At 37.9% G+C, this 18370-nt stretch overlaps 1 pseudogene; it reads right to left on the bottom strand.

The window, feature by feature from the left end:
- Window positions 1-3124: 3124 nt before the first annotated feature.
- The window catches only part of LOC129692852 (homeobox protein Hox-A1-like), a 37435-nt pseudogene continuing 22189 nt past the window's right edge, over window positions 3125-18370 (bottom strand).

Here is an 18370-nt window from a genome sequence, read left to right as displayed (position 1 = left end):
ACATAGGGTCCTATGTAGTTCAGGTTCAGGCTCTTCTTGAAACTGTTATGGAGCAGAAGAAATTTCTATAGCTTTTAGCCTCCACCTCCTGACTGCTAGGATTTATAGGTGTACCACTGTATTAGTTACTTTTCTTTTGCTGTGATGAAACATCATGATTAAGAAAACTCATAAAAGAATGCATTTAATTGGACTTATGGTTCCAGAGAGTTAGAGGCCATAATGGCCAAGCCAAGGCATGGTGGCAGGAATAGCTGAGAGTTCACATCTTGATCCACATGGAGGAGGTAGAGAAAACACAGAGAATAGAATGAGACTTTCGAAATTTTGAAACCTGACCCAAGTAACATTTCCTTCAACAAGGATGTCACTCCTTTCTTTCCCAAAAAGTTTACCAACTGTGAACCAAGTATTTAAACAAATGAGCCCATGGGAGCCTGTTGTTGATTATTAACATTTATTATTGATTTATCTTTTAGTTAAACAATGGTTATTCCTAAACCAGCTGTATACCCAAATCACCACACAGAGACTAGGATTTATTTAATTTACGTAGAGCACAATGCTGGGCAATAGTTCTTCCATCCTAAACCTCCAAGCCCACAGTTTCCTCCCATTCATATTTCACCCATTATACTTGCTTTTAGTCATATCTTAGATCCGTTTCATCTCTCCTCATGGTCTCAAGTCTTTTCCTGCCCATGTTTCCTCTCTGACTCCTCCCCATTACTTCCTTCTCCTCCCTTCCAGACAAGGATGCCCCACTCTATTCTCTCCATTGCTCAGCGTTGGCTGGTTGTTTTTTTTAATTAATTAATATTTTTATCAATTACATTTGATTCACTTTGTATCATAACTGTAGCACTGTCCCTCATCCCTTCCCCATCCCACCCTCTTTCCCTCTTGTGGGGAGCAGCCTTACCAGGCCACAGAGAAAGACAATGCAGCCAATCTTGAGGAGACCTGATAGCCTAGGGTCAGAAGGAAAGGGAGAAGGACCTCCCCTATCAGTGAACTGGGGAGAGGCATTGCTGGTTGTTTTGTTGACAATACAGAGAACAAATGGTGGCATGTTTACACAAACTTGAGAGAGGTGACGCTTAGAATAAACATCACAATGCAATGTTCTACTGAAACCAGATACCAGATATTGAGGTAGAGAAATCAGCATTTGAATGAACAAGGGTTAATTGAAACAAATAACTCTCCTTTGTATTAAGAACTTTCTTGGAGGTCTTGAGATGATAATCATCCTTTCAGGAAGCAGTCTATAAACTGAGCTACTTTCTTAACTCTGATTTAGAAACTCTTAAAGTGTAAGCTGGATTTTACTTTTTATTTTTACAGCTAAAAAGAATTCTTGGGCATGGTGATACACCCCCCTTTTTCCCCAACACTCTGGAGTGAGAGGCGGGCAGATCTCTGTGAGTTTGAGGACAGCCTGGTCTACAAAGTAAGTCCAGGGAAGCTAGGTTTCTGTTACAGAGAGAAACCCTGTTCTTCCCCTCACCCCCCCTCAGAAAAAAAAAATACCTTAATACAAGATAGAAACTCATATTGTTTCTTTTTGAAGAAATTTTCACCATGGGTACTCATTGTTATTTTTTTTCTCCTTTCCTGTGGACATGTCTGTAAACTGGCTTCTCTTGTCCCTACTTGTTTTTGAATCTCTTCTGATGGCAGAGGGCAGTGAACATAGAAGCTGAAAGATTAGTGGAAACCCAATTCAGTCTTATCTTAGCCACATGTTAGAAATATCATGATGTGGCATGTAATTGTAATCCAATTACAGGATTTAATTATAGGATTAAAAGGACTAATTACCTGATTGCTGAATGGCTCTCCTCCTTCTCTGCTCTGATTGCTAAGGGAACTGAAGGCACTACAGCCGGAGGAACAGCCACTAAACTTGGCATCTTACTCTTTTGAGCTATGATGTTTTATCTCTTGTCCAATGAACCTTCAGATATAGGTGCAGAAAACAAGCAGGCATCACAATGGGGGGGGGAGGGATTGTTCATCAAGAAGACGGAAATGGAGAATATAGAGTTGACATTACATGATTTGTCAGTTTACTGTTCTGCAAAAAGGTATCTTCTTTATGACTGGCTAGGGACAAAGCTATAATACAAAAGATGTTAGATTTGGTAGTTGAAGATCAAGTAATGGAAGAGCAGAGCTAGGCAGAAGCAGCAGCAACTTTAGAGTTGGTAGTATTTTCACTAGTTAGGTTAAGTCTTCATATTTTATAGGATAGAATTTTGACGTAGACTAGTTTTAAGGTTAAGGAAGTACAGTGGCTGAATTTATAGGCTGAACAGTCATGAAAGAATTCACAGTTGGTGCCTCATGGTCAGATTAGTTGTGAATGAAGAAGTGTATTTCATTTTAGAGAAAAATGTTTGAATATTAATGTCCCTTAGGAGGTAAAGTTTTGATTATTCATAATTTTACCAGAAAAAGGGGGAAGACTCTGAATGTGTGTGTACATAGACACACAGACACACGGACACACATACACATCATTTTTTCACTTACGCATATTTTGAAAAATATGCAAACTTTTTTTGTTATAACTTTCACTCGGGTAGAGATCTTGCTTTAATAATGCATTGCAACCAAAGTTAAGGCTCAAGGCCAGTCCTTGGTCAGACTCCGGGCATTTTAGTGGCTATCGACCTTCACTAATCTGTAAATAGCTCTCTGTTTATCTCTCTAAGGAGTTTGGTAGCCTGCTATTGCTGCAGTGAACCTGAAGATCACTTTAGTACCAATCTTGAAGGAGACTGAGGTGCCTACACTCAGTTGAGAACCAGTTGACCCTTAAGATATGTCCCAGTACTCCATATCTTCCAATATTTATCTTTTCTCTTCTTTATAGTTTGAATTTGTGTAATGATTGTGATTATTTGTAGCTCACTGAATGGTAAAGATGATGCTTCTTTGCTTAAAACCTTGGGAAGTTCCACTTTTGTGCTTGTGAGGGCCCTGACATACCATCTAAGAATTTTTTTCATCTTGCTGAAGAAGCTGGGTTGAAAGGCCTTGTCAAAACAACACAGAAGAAATGACAGATAGAAAGAAAGTACTTTCCAACCAATCCCAGGCTACCACTGACCTGCACCTAAATCAGTCCATACATCAGAAGATCATCCATCTGAGACCTGTCAAGACTGCAAAATGAGGAGAAAACATGTCTATTTTCTTTAGGGACATTTTGAAGATAGTTTGTAGCATAGCATATGGCAGCTTTTTCTATGACAACAGGAAAGATTCAGGGAGTAAAGACTATTATTCCTCATTTTTGGGAATAATAAATAATAAGGAATAATAAGGGTATGAAGATTCATATCTGCACTTTATTAGTCTTTATCTATACCATGAGCTCAAAAAATATTTTGACAGTCTTTTTTTTTATTAATTACACTTTATTCATTTTGTATCCCCCCATAAGCCCCTCCCTCCTCCCCTCCTGATCCCACCCTCCCTCCCCTTTCTGCATGCATGCCACTCCCCAAGTCCACTGATAGGGGAGGTTCTCCTCTCCTTTCTGATCTTAGTCTATCAGTTCTCATCAAAAGTGGCTGCATTGTCCTCTACTGTGGCCTGGTAAGGCTGCTCCCCCCTCAGGGGGAGGTGATCAATGAGCAGGCCAATCAGATTGTGTCAGAGGCAGTCCCTCTTCCCATTACTATGTAACCCACTTGGACACAGAACTGCCATGGGCTCCATCTGTGCAGGGGTTCTAGGTTATCTCCACGAATAGTCTTTGGTTGGAGTATGAGTCTCTGGGAAGTTCCCTGTGTTCAAATTATCTTGTTCTGTTGCTCTCCTTGTGGACTTCCCATCCCCTCCAGCTTTTACTATTTCCAACTTCTTACATAAAATTCCATTCACTCTGCCCATCAGTTGGCCATCAGGCTCAGCATCTGCTTTGACAGTCTATACTGCAGAGGCTTTCAGAGGCCCTCTGTGGCAGGTTCCTAGGTTGTTTCCTGTTTTCTTCTGGCTTTCAGAGGCCCTATGTAGCAGGTTTCTAGGTTGTTATCTGTTTTCTTCTTCTTCTGATGTCCATCCTCTTTGCCTTTCAGGTGGGGAATAAACATTTTAGTTAGGGTCCTCTCTTTTGCTTAGTTTGTTTAAATGTACAGATTTCAGTGGGTTTATTCTATGTTGTATGTTTATATGAGTGAGTATATACCATGCGTGTCTTTTTGCTTCTGGGACAACTCACTCAGAATGATCCTTTCCAGGTCCCACCATTTACCTGCAAATTTCATGATTTCTTTATTTTTCATTGCTGAGTAATACTCCATTGTATAGATGTACCACAGTTTCTGCATCCATTCTTCAGTTGAGGGGCATCTGGGCTTTTTTCAGCTTCTGGCTATTACAAATAAAGCTGCTATAAACATGGTTGAGCAAATGTCCTTTTTGTGTACTTGCGCCTCTTTTGGGTATATGCCTAGGAGTGGTATGGCTGGATCTTGAGGAAGTGCTATTTCTAGTTGTCTGAGAAAGCACCAGATTGATTTCCAGAGTGGTTGTACAAGTTTACATTCCCACCAACAGTGGAGGAGGGTTCCCCTTTCTCTACAACCTCTCCAGCATGTGTTGTCCCTTGAGTTTTTGATCTTGGCCATTCTGATGGGTGTAAGGTGAAATCTCAGTGTTGTTTTGATTTGCATTTCCCTAATGGCTAATGAGGTTGAGCATTTCTTTAAGTGCTTCTCTGCCATTTGACATTCCTCTACAGAGAATTCTCTCTTTAGCTCTGTTCCTCATTTTTTAAGTGGATTACTTGGTTTGCTGGTTTTCAGCTTCTTTAGTTCTTTATATATACTGGATATGAGTCCTCTGTCAGATAAAGGGTTGGTGATGATTCTTTCCCAATCTGTAGGCAGTGGCTTTGTTTTGATGATGGTGTCCTTTGCTTTACAGAAGCTTTTCAATTTCATGAGGTCCCATTTATTGATTTTTGCTCTTAGAGCCTGTGGACAGTTAGTCTTATCTGACTGAAAAAGAAGATTTTTTTTCCAGAGGATGGATAGAGAATGAAATTGGTGAATGATTGGCACACATTAAGTACAGCCTTCACTCAGTATTTATTCCAGTTCACATCCTCCAAAGGTTTCCTCACTACTTGGATGGATAGATATCTAAAGTACTTTAGTTCTTTATTTTTTTACTTGAAACTTGAATACTTTTATAACAAAAATATTAAGACCTGTAAACTCTGCTCTGGATCACATCCCTCCAGGATCTCAGAGTGGTTTACAATTGTCCAGGCAATGGGATTTATCATAGGCTCACAAAGGATAATGGATAGAACTCAGTGTGAGACTTCAGGGACATCAAAACATTACGTGACATGTAGAAGACTATTCACAATTCACACACACACAAACACACACACACACACAAATACATTCATTATGCCATCCATCACATTAAAAAATAGTTGGAAATACATTGTATTCAGCTAAGATAACAGTGGAAAGAAAGGGTGATTGAAAGAATACCTTTAGGCTACAAATAGTCTAGCATAATTTTTAAATAGAGGATGACCAGAGAAGCAAGAAGAAATAGGTAGAGTTTGGGAAGACTTAGCACAGGAAATGATCCAAACCTAGTGTTTTGCAGGCCTTCTCAACTCTGAAAGAACAAATTGAGGCTACCTTCTGAGGCATCTGACTTTGTTTGAATGAGAGAGGTTATTTTCTATTTTACCCAAAATCACATATAAACTATACTAGTTTTGAAAATCTAGCAGCCTGTTTGATTGCCACCTACATGTTTCTAGTAAATCTGTATAAAGATAAATCTCTCGAGAAAGCATTTACAACAGGTGTGAATTGTATAAACACTCATTGCGTTTTTTTCTTCATGGGCTTTGGACACTTTTATGTCTTACTTAAGGGCCAGGTAGAGAAGAATAATACATAGATAAAAGGTGAGATGTCCCCCTGCAAATGTCTGCTAGCAAAAGGAACCGTTCACAAACAGACATGTGAAAGGAACCACAGGTTATGTGGAAAATCTCACAACAGTGAAGAAAGGATATTGGGGACCACCAGAAATTGATGTGAGCACCTAATGTGGGTTAAGGAGTTAATATGCATACAAGTCTCCAGAATTCTCTGGAAATATTTTATCTTGGCCACGACCATTCCAGATAGGACCAGAAAGGGAGAGAGAGAGAGAGAGAGAGAGAGAGAGAGAGAGAGAGAGAGTCAAGAAAGGAAGATAAGCTAAGAATGTTCTTTTGGGTAAGAAATCCCAGCCCAGGTAAAAGCAAGGGCTGAGGAGTTTGGACTGAGGTAGCCTCAATGGAAGATGATCGAAGTGTCTGGAGGTAGATGATGTAGGAGAAGGAGTTTAGGATGAGGAGCTGGATTTCATGTAAGATTCTTCAGCTTTCTGGTTGCTTCCAGGAGGAGTGCCAGGACAGATGGTCAGGAGCCCCTCCTTCTCATGCTTCTTCTGCTTCATGAGGCGATTCTGGAACCAGACCTTCACCTGGGTCTGATTGAGTGTGCAGGGATGCAGCAATCTCCACCCTGCACACTGGTGTCAGGTACTTGTTGAAGTGCAACTCCTTCTCCAGCTCCTTGAGATTCTTGGTGGTGAAGTTGGAACACATTGCGTTATGCTGACCCACATAGTCATACTCTCCAACTTTCTCTGTTTTGGGAGAGTTTCTCTTAACTTTCATCCAGTCAAAGGTCTGTGCTGGAGAAGACATCTCTGAAACCGGGGAGCAACAGGCTTTTTGGTGGGTCTGCTTCCTGATTTAACCCATAATGCTCACTGAAGCTCTGCGTGCCATAGCTTGGACCACAAACAACTCAAGTGGGAGTAGAAATCCCCAAATTTCCACAAGTCTGGTAAGTAGCCGGCTGAAGCTGGTGATGGTGGTGGTGGTGGCTTGAGCTGATCTGCACCCCTCTGCCCACTAAGAAGTGGTCGTCTTCCCCAGTTCTTTAATTCTTAAGGAAAATCTTGTGACTCGCTGAAAATAGATTTGTCACAGGTCAACTAAGGACTGATAAACAACCGCTGTGTTTACATGAAGAGAAAGGAAACTATTAAATTACCAGTGACAGGTCCCCCCACCCTCCCTCCACCATGGTAACTTTATGGGCCAATACTGGAATAAGTTCACTGTGTCTATGGTTGTGGCAACCTGTGCCTGTTCTTCTGAGGCAACACAGTTTTATGATAGATTAACTTGATTGCTCAGAGACCACTGGACAGGCTTTTTTTCTTTCCTGTGAAAAGTATTTACCCACTCATTTTGTGGGGCATAGTTGGAATTGCTGGAGCCTCCATGTTAGTTATACTTTCTCTGAAAAGAGTATTGGCCTCTAAAATTCTTGTGCAATTAACCTAGACAAAAGCTATACATTGCAGAGAAGCCCTGAATAATACCTGGCACTCACAGATCCCTTGCCTGAGCACTGTAAGGTGATTTAGTAGTTTAGAGAGAAAATCTCATTTTATTTGTTTAATTTAGGTTTAAAATATGCAGATACACACGTGCTAAGGTTCCTGGGGTTGGGGCAGACACAAACTAAAAGACTGAGAATAAAAATAAGTGACTGAGAAATAATAACTGCCGTCCAGTTTTACTTTTTAAAATCACAATGCCAAGCTAGGTTTTTGAAGCTCCCATAAGATCACCCAGCTGAAATGTGGCTGACACGTCTCTGACAGCTTCCTATGCTAGAGCTTTATGGCTGAGGAGTTCTGCAGCCAAGTGCTTTAATTACAAAAATAATCAAAGTTCTTTTTCAAGTTTTTTTTCTCAAATTTTACTTTTAATTGTATTTTTCTCTATTTCATTTAAAAAAGAAAATGGAACCCCAATTTGCCAAAGGTCTAAAAAAATTTCATTGTAACAGAGTTTTCTAAGGGAAGAGAACTTATACGATGGAAAACTATCACTGATGGGTTTACTTGATCAACTTACATGATGTGGGCTGCACACTGGAGATGCTGAGAACCCAATAGTCTATGAGGTAGAAGCATCAGCATTCTCCATCTTGCATTCAAGGCATGGAGAGTTCCAGAAGAGCCACTGGCATTTAGTCCATGTTGGAATGCAGAAGCTGGGTTTCAATGCCAGTAAAGGATGACAACAGAACAGCAGCAACAGAGTTGAGGTTCTTGGCAGCAAAAAGTAAAGGCTGGGAGGAAAAATGCCTTTTCCTCAGAACTTCTGTGTGGGACAGTGCTGGGTGGTTCTGCCACACTGGGAAGATCTTCCATCCTTATTCAATCCTTCAAAAAAAATCCCTGATAGACCCAGACCCAGGAGAAATGCCTCTTAGGTGATTGCAATCTCATTAAGTGACAAGGAAGATTAACTAGCATTTGGGGAGGCAGAGGCAGGCAGAGGCAGGCAGATCTCTGTGAGTTCAAGGACAATTTTGTCTACAAACAGAGTCCAGGACAGCCAAGGCTACCCAGAGAAACCATGTCTTGGAAAACAAGAAAAAAAGAAGTGTCATACTTTATAAAAAGTATTTTTTTTCTTTAGACTTCTCATAGAACTCCAAAGTTTTCATACTGTAGTGTCAAGGAATTCAGCTTAGTTATTATAGCTATTGATCATGCTCAAGTATGTTTTATTTTTATAGTTTAATAAAGCCATTTGAATACTTTATATTCTCATGATAAAACTTCTAATGAGGAAAGTATATGGCTATTATTGGTGTAATCTGGAATGAACTACAATCCAGAAATGGAGGACATATCTGTAAGAGATTTTTTTTTTTTTGCTTGGTTTGAAATGGGTGAAAACACTTCTAGTCTGGACCTTTGAGGTAGGAAGAGACATATCATTAATCCAGATCTTGAGGTGGAAAGACACACCTTTAATCTGGCACATATCTTTTGTTAGATGTCTATATAAAGGCATAAAATAAGGAAGCATTTGCTCTTTTCCTGCTTGATATCACCTTGCTAGCATATCCATTCCTTTACTGGCATTCAAGCCTACTTCTTTAGGATTCCAGCATATACTGAAGACCAGCTCACACATCCAGCCTTATGGACTGAGAAACTACTGGATTCTTGGACTTTCCAGTCAAAACCAGCCATTGTTGGATTAGGTGGTCTGCAGCCTGTAAATCATGCCAATAAATATCCATATATATAATATATCACACACATAGTACATATATATATATATATATGAACATATATATATATATGAACATATATATATATATATGAACATATATATATATATGAACATATATATTCATTCTATGGGTTCTGTTATTCTAATGCAGCCAGTTAAAGGCACTACTTCTAAAGCTCTTTGTTATCAAAGGAAATTCTTAAAAAATAAAATTGTGTGTGTGTGTGTACCACATGTTTGTGGGTACCTATGGAGGCCATAAGAGGCTGATTGGTCCTCTGTACCTGGTATTATAGGTGGTTGTGAGCTGTCAAAAATGGGTATGGAAATGGAACTGAGCTCTTAACCATTGAACCATCTCTCTAGAGTAAATTCTTACAGGGAACTCTGAATAAGAGCCAATCTGAAAAGAAAGAACCAAAGTCTGTTTTAGGATTTCATTCTTTCTTTAAATCCAGACATACTTGATTTTTCCCCTTCTCATGATATAAGAGAATGTTTTTTCAAATTAGTCATCTGTGGGCTCAGATGATGAGTCAGGTAATAGCATTTCCCGGAGAAACAATTGATAGGACATGGACACCCACAAGTATACACACACTCTGAAGAGTTGTAGCTTTATATAGAGGAAGCCTGTAATCCTGTCAAGAGTATGAGGCGGAAGAACCTTCTGTTTGGGAACATCCTGAGATGTATAGGAAAAACCTTGTCTTAAACATTTAAACATTTTGTTTAAAACAAACAAAAGAAAATAATTGGCATGCACAGCTGTGCATGGGAGAAAGTCCCATTATTTTCTAGAAAACTAGGAAACTGGTATCACACCCATTCCTAGGGTCTGAGAGTTAGGGAAGCTCATGGTGTAAATCCTCTTGATCTGCTCCTATGCTGAAATTAAAAAAAAAAAGGTGAATTTTTACATATACACTATTTTCTGCATAGGATCTCAAAGGATCGAATATTGCCCACCAATGTTGAGAGGAGCTCTAGGCTTTCCTGAGATCAACAATTCAAATGCTAATCTTAATTACAAATATCTAACACATGAAAAATAGTGGACTGATAAACAGCTAAAAGAGAACCAAAATAAACCACAGGAAAAAATGACACATAAATAGACATTAAAATTATATTATATTTATTATATTATATGTATTATATTATTATATTATATCATAAGCTCTAATATTATATATTAGATTTAGTTACTCTTTCAAATGTTAGTATATGTTTCTAACCACTTTCAAATTCTATACTTGGTGTTCAACCTAACAAAAATGCCTGGTGAGACATTGATACACAGAACTCATTGGAAGGTTCAACAGGAAAATTTTGTTTTGTTTACTAGTGATTGTTTCTGGGTTATTCTTACTATTTATGTATTATATTTGTGAGTGTAAAGATTTGAGCTCAAAATGCTTGGGCAATGGTTCTTACTTTTTCTATTTGGATGTCATCTTGAACCGCAAAACATATGGTTTAAGGATGACTGAACACTTAGAAAAATCAAATGATATTGTCTTAGACATTTACCACTGTGACAAAATGTGTGATACAGCTTAGTTGAGGATATTGTGGTACATAGTTTTAGCAGTTGCATTTCTAGGACCATGGGAAGACAACACAGGTGTCTATGGCAGAGGTTTTTTTTACATCACGGAAGAACAGAACTAAAAACAGATGTAGTAAGGGGTCTGGCGCAAGATATTCCCAAAACCACACCCCAAGGGTCTACTTCGTGCAAATAGGCTCCTTCAATTTTCATAATTCTCCAAATCCATTCCATCCGTCATGAAAACCTGGGGAGCAGTTGTTCAAACCACAACAGACAGTGAAGGAGAATTTTGACCCACATCGTATTGGGTAGAAAAAAAAAAAAACAATACATTAAAACTTTTGTTTTTTTTGAGAATTTCCTTAGTGTTACATCACAGAAAGCCCATATGTAGGTGGTGAGGTAGCCAGATACTAGCTGCTGCCCTGTATTTTGTTGAAAGTATGGTGTTGGGACATTTTTCTGTATTATTATTTTTTGAGAATGTTATACATGACTGTTGCTTTTATATTATTTTCACCCCTTCCTATCTACCATCTTCTTCCATGTCCCCTTTCCCACTCTCTCTTAAAATTCTGATCCCTTCATCTTTAATCTTTGTCTTCTGTGTGTGTGTGTGTGTATGTACAACACATACACATTGTTAAGCACATTTATTGTTGTTCATATTTCATTACGTTTAAAATTAATCACCATCAGGACCTGTTCCTTGCAGAAGCTTGATTTTTCCTCTCTCAAAAGTGTTTAATTGCCTGTAACTATTTACCTATCAGTAGGGTTCTTTGAGCTTTCTCCATCCATGTTGGCATGTAAATTGATCCTGTCATTATTCAGGTCCTGTTTAGGCAACCATGTTGAGATTTCATGGATGCAGTTTCTGTTTCCCAGTCATATATAAAAAACAATATCTTGTACCTGATATCCTGGGCTTCTGGCTCTTGGAACATTTCATTCCATTTTCTTTCTCTTTTTTCTTTCTTTTTATTTTTTTTCACAATTTATTCATTATATATCCCAACTGAAGCCCCCTCCCTCAGCTCCTCCCAGTCCCACCTTCCCTTCTGCTCCCTCCCCCATCTTCTTCTCTTAGACCACTGAAAGAAGGAGTTCTGCTCCTCTCTCATATGCCCATAGCTTGTCAGGTCTCATCAGGACTGCCTGGATCCTTTTCCTCTGTGGCCTACACCCCCTGCTCAGATGTAGCCCACTGGCACCTCCATCTCCATATGGGTCTCCTAGTAAGGGGAGCAGAGGCTGTGTCTGTCATGAACTCGATTGCCTGCTCTTTGATCACTTCCCCTTGGCGATGTGGTCTTGCCAAGGCACAGAGGAAAAATATCCAACCAGTTCTGTTCTCTGAGACTTAAAGGTATCTGTTGGTATATATATATATATAAAATACTGTTAGGGATTAGATTGATTTAGGAAAATGGCTGTAGTGGGTTCTTCTGTAGAATCTATGACTCACCACCTAATGAGATTTTTGGCTATATTTATAGGACCAGGCATGATTTTTTTTTCCTTTTGAACGGACCTTAAGTCTAATTAGATAGCTATTGGTTAAAGCAAAGTTGCAAGTGCGACTATTGCACCCCAGGGAATATTTTGTCTGAGATGTCATGGTCATGGTTCATAGGTTTTATAGCTTGTTAGCTACTGACTACTTTTCTCCATGGCAGCAAGCGTAGATTCTTCTGATGTGATACATCTGAGAACTGTGCTACTCTTAGAATAGATAATTATTATTTGTCACGACAACCTAGTTTTTGAAAATATAATATCTTAGCACTGTTTTAGTTACTCTTATCAGTGAGTACAAGTGTATCTTTCTTGAATATGTTGGGGATATTGTACAGTGAATTTGAGAATTGGGATAGTGCATAGGAGCAGGGTAGAACGTACATATAGGGCTCTTAAATAATTTCTCACCTTCTTTTTCTTCCTCCAAACTGTCTATATAGTCCTCCTCCCAGAAGGTGCCATGCAAGCTTCCAAAGGAGGGAAGTAATTGGCAGTCCTGCCCATCTATGTTGCCTATGAACCATAAAAACACTAGCATATCAACACAACCCTAACACTGCATTAATGACACATATATTTTGATGAAAGCCAGCGCCTCTATAACTGGACTTAAGACACACTCAACAAGAAGGAAAGCATGCTTGATACTGGAAACTCAGTGAACAACCCAGGCTAAGTGAAATCATGGATCTTGGAGAAGAACTTAAAACTGACTTTTTACTAAACCAGCACAATCCCTAACATCATTCTACATATTTAGCCTTATAACCCACAAATAAGTGTAGTCTTCATTGATTATCATTCTTTGCAATAGATGGAGACCATTACAAAAACCCACAACCAATCATCTAATATTACTGACATTTTCTTCCAAGTTGCTTTGGTCTGGATTGAATTCCTTTGCTTATGTGTATTCTTTTTCAGGTCATTAATTATTTAAAAAAATTTAAAAATTTCATCTGGAATTTTACCCATTTTAGTATATCTGGGTATAGAGTAATCTTAGTCTTCAGGAGGAGTCATGATTTTTGTTTTCTGTATTGTGGTAAGTACAAAGTATTATAGCACAAACACAAGAGAAAGATATGCAAAATACAAAAGAACACTTCAAATTGACTACATTTTCCTAGGACATCACCAATGAGCATAGGAATGAACATTGTTTCAGACCAGTGTAGAATGTGCTATGACATTAGAAATTATTTAAAGTCTGGAAATGGTAAATAAATAACATGGAGTAAGAATCTGTAGGGTAGACAATAAGTTAAATAGATTTAAAAAAGAAGATATGGAATAGGAAAGAATAAAGAAAAGAAAAAAGAACTAAAGAACAAAAAAGGAAAACAATAAGATTTCTCACCCATGAGAATAAAAATACTACAAGATGTATAAAGCAGAAAAAAGTAGAAAAATGGGAAGCAAAAACTATTAACAAAATAAATGACAAGAAAAAATGAATAAATAAAAATAAAAGAGAATAAAAATGAAACATTAAAAATTAAAATTCTGGTGCAGAAAAAAAAATCCTGCTGAATTTATAAGGAAAACCAGCAATGACATGGGAAAGATCAACACTCAACAGGGAAAACATGTGTGGGTTCTTCATCCTCTGTCACTGTGGCTAGGACACCATGATCTGGCACTGTGGGTGGGCCTCCATCGTCTGACACTGTGTGTGGAGTACCATTTTCTGACTATGGGTAGAGCACCATGGTCTGGCCCTGTGGTTAAAGCCACCTTCACTCCATCTTCAGTTTTGAAAAGGTATCTTCCTGCTTCCATGTTTGTGTCTGACTTCAGAATGAGCCTTTCAAATCAGACATTGTATTCTGGTCTGTGTCTGCTCTAGACTTCAAGAAAGTTCTCTTTAATTCAAAAAGAAGTCCAAAGGCATTTTGTCATGATACAATTTTTCTCCACTTCTGTAATGTCATCTCCAACATATTTCATTTTCTTCTACTGTCATCACAATGCTGGCTTTATTGGTGTCCTCTGAACATATAGGCATTCAATGACGATAAGGCCTTTGTTATTATTTCCTTGATCTGGAATGCTCTATAGAACATACCAGATACACTCTGCATAATATAAAAAAAAGCTTTTTTAAAATTCAGATTTCTTCAGAGAAAGTTTTTCTGACTGACTGCCCTATGTAAAATAGCACTCCCTCGTCAAGCACTCTGACTTCTTTATTCTTCTCAATTTGTTGCCATAAATTTTGCCACTAACATATTGTATATATATTGTATATTTAGCCATGTCAAACATTTATATGATACATATAAATTGCATGTTGGCTTACAAATAAGAATGCAGACTCCATGAAGTCAGAGAGTTTGGTTTTCTTACTATAAATCCTTGTGTTTGTTTATATTTAAATTGCTCTATTTTTGAAGGGTAGTGAGTCTCATCATGTAGCCTAAGCTGTCTCAACTTCATATATCCTCTGCATGTGCCACCATATTTGCTTCAAAACGCATTCTGAAACAGATTGTGTCTTGTTTAGATTCCAATAATACCATCCAAGGCATGAATTTCCAGATGTCCTTTAATTGAGGCAGAGGCAGCCTGTCTGTGAAGATGACAACTGTACAGGTGAATAGGTGGAGGCTGCAGAACTAGATGAACGGCTGTGCTTTCTTCTCCAGTCAAAGCTTTCTGGGAACTACTAATTCGACAAAAGAAAGAAGTTTTAACTTATAGTTTGTATTTTGAATGAACCAGGAAGTTTAGTTACTGATCTGTTATTATTCTTGAAAATCTGTAACTGAAGGAATGTTTATGATTATGGAACCTCTCATCATTCAGTATTTACTTCAAAGTGTCAGAGAAAAAATGAATTTCCAGGATTGGCTATTAAAAACTGAGTCTTGGGACTGGAGAGATGGCTCAGTGGTTTAGAGCACTGGCTGTTCTTCCAGAGGACCCAGGTTCAATTCCCAGCACCCATATGATGACTCTCAAATTTCTATAACTCTATTTCTGGGAAATCTTTCACCCTCTTCTGTTCTCTATGGAAATTGCATGGGTATAGTGCACATACATGCATTCAGGCAAACATTCACATACATTAAGTAGAAGTAAAAACTGAGTCTCATTTAAATTCTTTCCTTCTCATTTTTCTTTCCTTTTTTTTTTTTCTGTCTTGCCTTCATCTTATGGAAGTTCTCTAAGTTGAGTTTAATGGCTATTATTGTATCATGACCTTTATCATAATGGTTAATAATTTTTTTGTACATTGGCTTATCAAATATAGGAGCAACATTCCATTAACACTTCTGGTTCCAGCTTCACCATCATACCTGCCACGAAGAAACAATTTAACATTTGTGATCATTTCTCTGATCACAGTTTAAAAATTACTTGAATATCAACATTACCTAGAGTGGCAAAGATTTATAAAGGTTTAAAGGAATAAAGTTACTTATGTATTTTAGGAGATGATGCACTCCACAATTCCCACACATTTATCATAAAGAAAGCTAAAAATTATCCTGTTCTGTGAGAACACTTTACTTCAGAAACATATTACAGGTTTGGCTTTATTCAAGCTTTCAGCCATATAATCACTGCTCCATCATTCATATAAACACAAACAGAGATGTAAGAAGGTGACAGCTATGAATCTTGAGCACTGTAGAGGAAGTCTGTGTTTTAATATAAAAACTGAAAATGACTGTTACTGTCATCCAGAGGGTGAGAATTAAAAACATTTTGATTGAAAGAGATGCTGCGTGAATTTAATAATTTCTTTTGGATTATAACTTTTCAAACTGTAGCCATGAATTAATCCTTCCAGAAAAACCAAAACCAAAAAAAAAAAAAAAAAAAAAACCAAACAAACAAAAAATACAGGGTTGCATCAATCATATTGTCAGGCCAACTGCCTGAGCTTTTTGTTTCCTTCTTCTTCTTCTTCTTCTTCTTCTTCTTCTTCTTCTTCTTCTTCTTCTTCTTCTTCTTCTTCTTCTTCTTCTTCTTCTTCTTCTTCTTAATTTTTGTGAAATGAGTTTTTTTTTTGGGGGGTAAGACCCAGAGCTGTGACATCTTCGACTAAATCCTCCCTGCTGTTCAATCCCTCTTTCTTTTAGAAACCTCTTCAACTTCATAATTCTGCAAAAGGCTTAATCATAGTCACTGGAGGAGTGCCTTGGCTTGCTGAGTGTGGGAAGTAGGGATTTAATATGCCAATTAAAACTCCATTGTTATTAAAAAATTCTTGAGTTGTTTAATTTGCATAAGGAAAGCAACTCAAGTATGAATCTCTTTTGAACAAACCTGCTTGGGTTGACAATTACATGAACTCTGAGAACCCTTCCCAGTGATTTTTAGTGAGCCTCTGCTAGTCACTATAACTCAGTGAACTCTCTTGGGGGCACAGGGAAGCTAACCATTTCCAGATTTCTAACATCATGTTATCCATAGCACATACAAATACCATAGATTTACGTAGAGAACACATACCAGACTTTTTTTTTTTTTTTTTTTTTTTTTACCATACTATCAGTCTTAAATCTTTGCTCTAGTCATCACTTTCATTCTGTCCACTTTGGCTAAAACTCAGTAGGTAAGAAACAATTTTTTGTTAGAATAATATTTCAATGCTCGTAAGCAAAGTTATGCTGTACAGCACTAATTGGCCAGTGAATGCTTCCTTTCTCACTTAATGAGGTCAGACATTTCATAGGTATAGAAGGGTTGGTCCTTGGAGTTGGTACAGAACACAGATACAGAGTTCTCAGCACAGAGATTGATTATCCCTGAGGGATAAACAGGCGTGTTTTGAAGGCTTCCTCTGGATTGGATAAAGTCATCAGCACATGTTTTGTTTTGTTTTCAGGAGTGGGTCTTAAGGAAGAAAATAGGTGAAGTCTGTCCTAGGATGAGTTGGTAAGTCATGATTGGACAAATTATAAGTTTTATAAATTAAAACTATAGTCAAATTATAATTTTTTTGAGACAGGGTTTCTCTGTGTAGCCTTGGCTGTCCTGGACTCACTTTGTAGACCAGGCTGGACTCAAACTCACAGAGATCCTCCTGCCCCTGCTTCCCTGAGTACTGGGTTTATAGGCATGTGCCACCATGCCGGGCTCAAATTATAAATTTTGATTGCTGGATCTTGATGTTTAGTCTCAGGAAGAAATCAGTGGCCAAATAAAGGAATAAAACTTGAGAGCTAGCTTTAGGAATGTAAAGAGGGAAGGGGAAAAGGCAAAAACTATCTGCTATGCTTGGGCCTGCTACAGAGCCCTTCATAGTGCTTTGGTAAAAATAAACACATTCAAGTTTATTGTTTGAGGCTAGTAAATTTTTGATTTCTTATATCAACATATTGGCACATCCCTGATGGAATGTAGACTAGATAATTAGTTGTTATTGATTAAAACATTGGTTTGAGAATCAGTTATTTTAAAACTGTAGCTAAATCAGAGCAATCCTTATAATCCAATAAAGTTTTATTTACTTGCTTTGAAGTAATAGAAGACAATGGAGTATTGCTGTGGAGAAACTCAGGTGTCCAGTGGAAGAGTGGTGTTCTCCACAGGTCAGAACTGGCAGACAACATCAACTAATGGCAAAATCCCTCAGGACTGAAGCAGTGATGACAGTATCAGGACCCTCATTCTGTCATTATTACCCGTGTGCAGATATAATTTTATATGCATGCTTCTTTCTGAAAGTCTTCTTTGGGGCTTACTTCTGATAAGCAAGTTTGTAGCTACATCCAATTCTTTAGCTAATAAGGGAAATTGCCAATACGAAATGGCAAGTCAATTGTTGTGAGGGTGGCTTTGGATCTCAATCTACTCTACTAGGCTTTATTCTTGACTGATGTTAAGCATCAGTATTGTTTGTGTGTGTGTGTGTGTGTGTGTGTGTGTGTGTGTGTATGTGTGACTGCCTTACATTTTAGTCTACACACTTATGACATAAGTGTAAATGTTAAGAGTGGACAACCTATAGGAAAAAATTAATAAAACTTTAAAATACAATGTTTGGTCCCTGCACCATTCAAAACTGGTATTCCATTAAAATATTAATCTGTACACATGGTACCTTATGGAATGGAGATTCTGATAGGAACTTGTCTTTGAGACTTTGTTGGCTTGATGCTTAGGAAATGACTAAAATGAGGATGTATACT

Source organism: Psammomys obesus, unplaced genomic scaffold, assembly GCF_907164565.1.
Source record: "Psammomys obesus unplaced genomic scaffold, mPsaObe1.curated_primary_1811, whole genome shotgun sequence".
NCBI lineage: Eukaryota > Metazoa > Chordata > Mammalia > Rodentia > Muridae > Psammomys > Psammomys obesus.
This window is presented reverse-complemented; position numbering and strand designations above follow the sequence as displayed.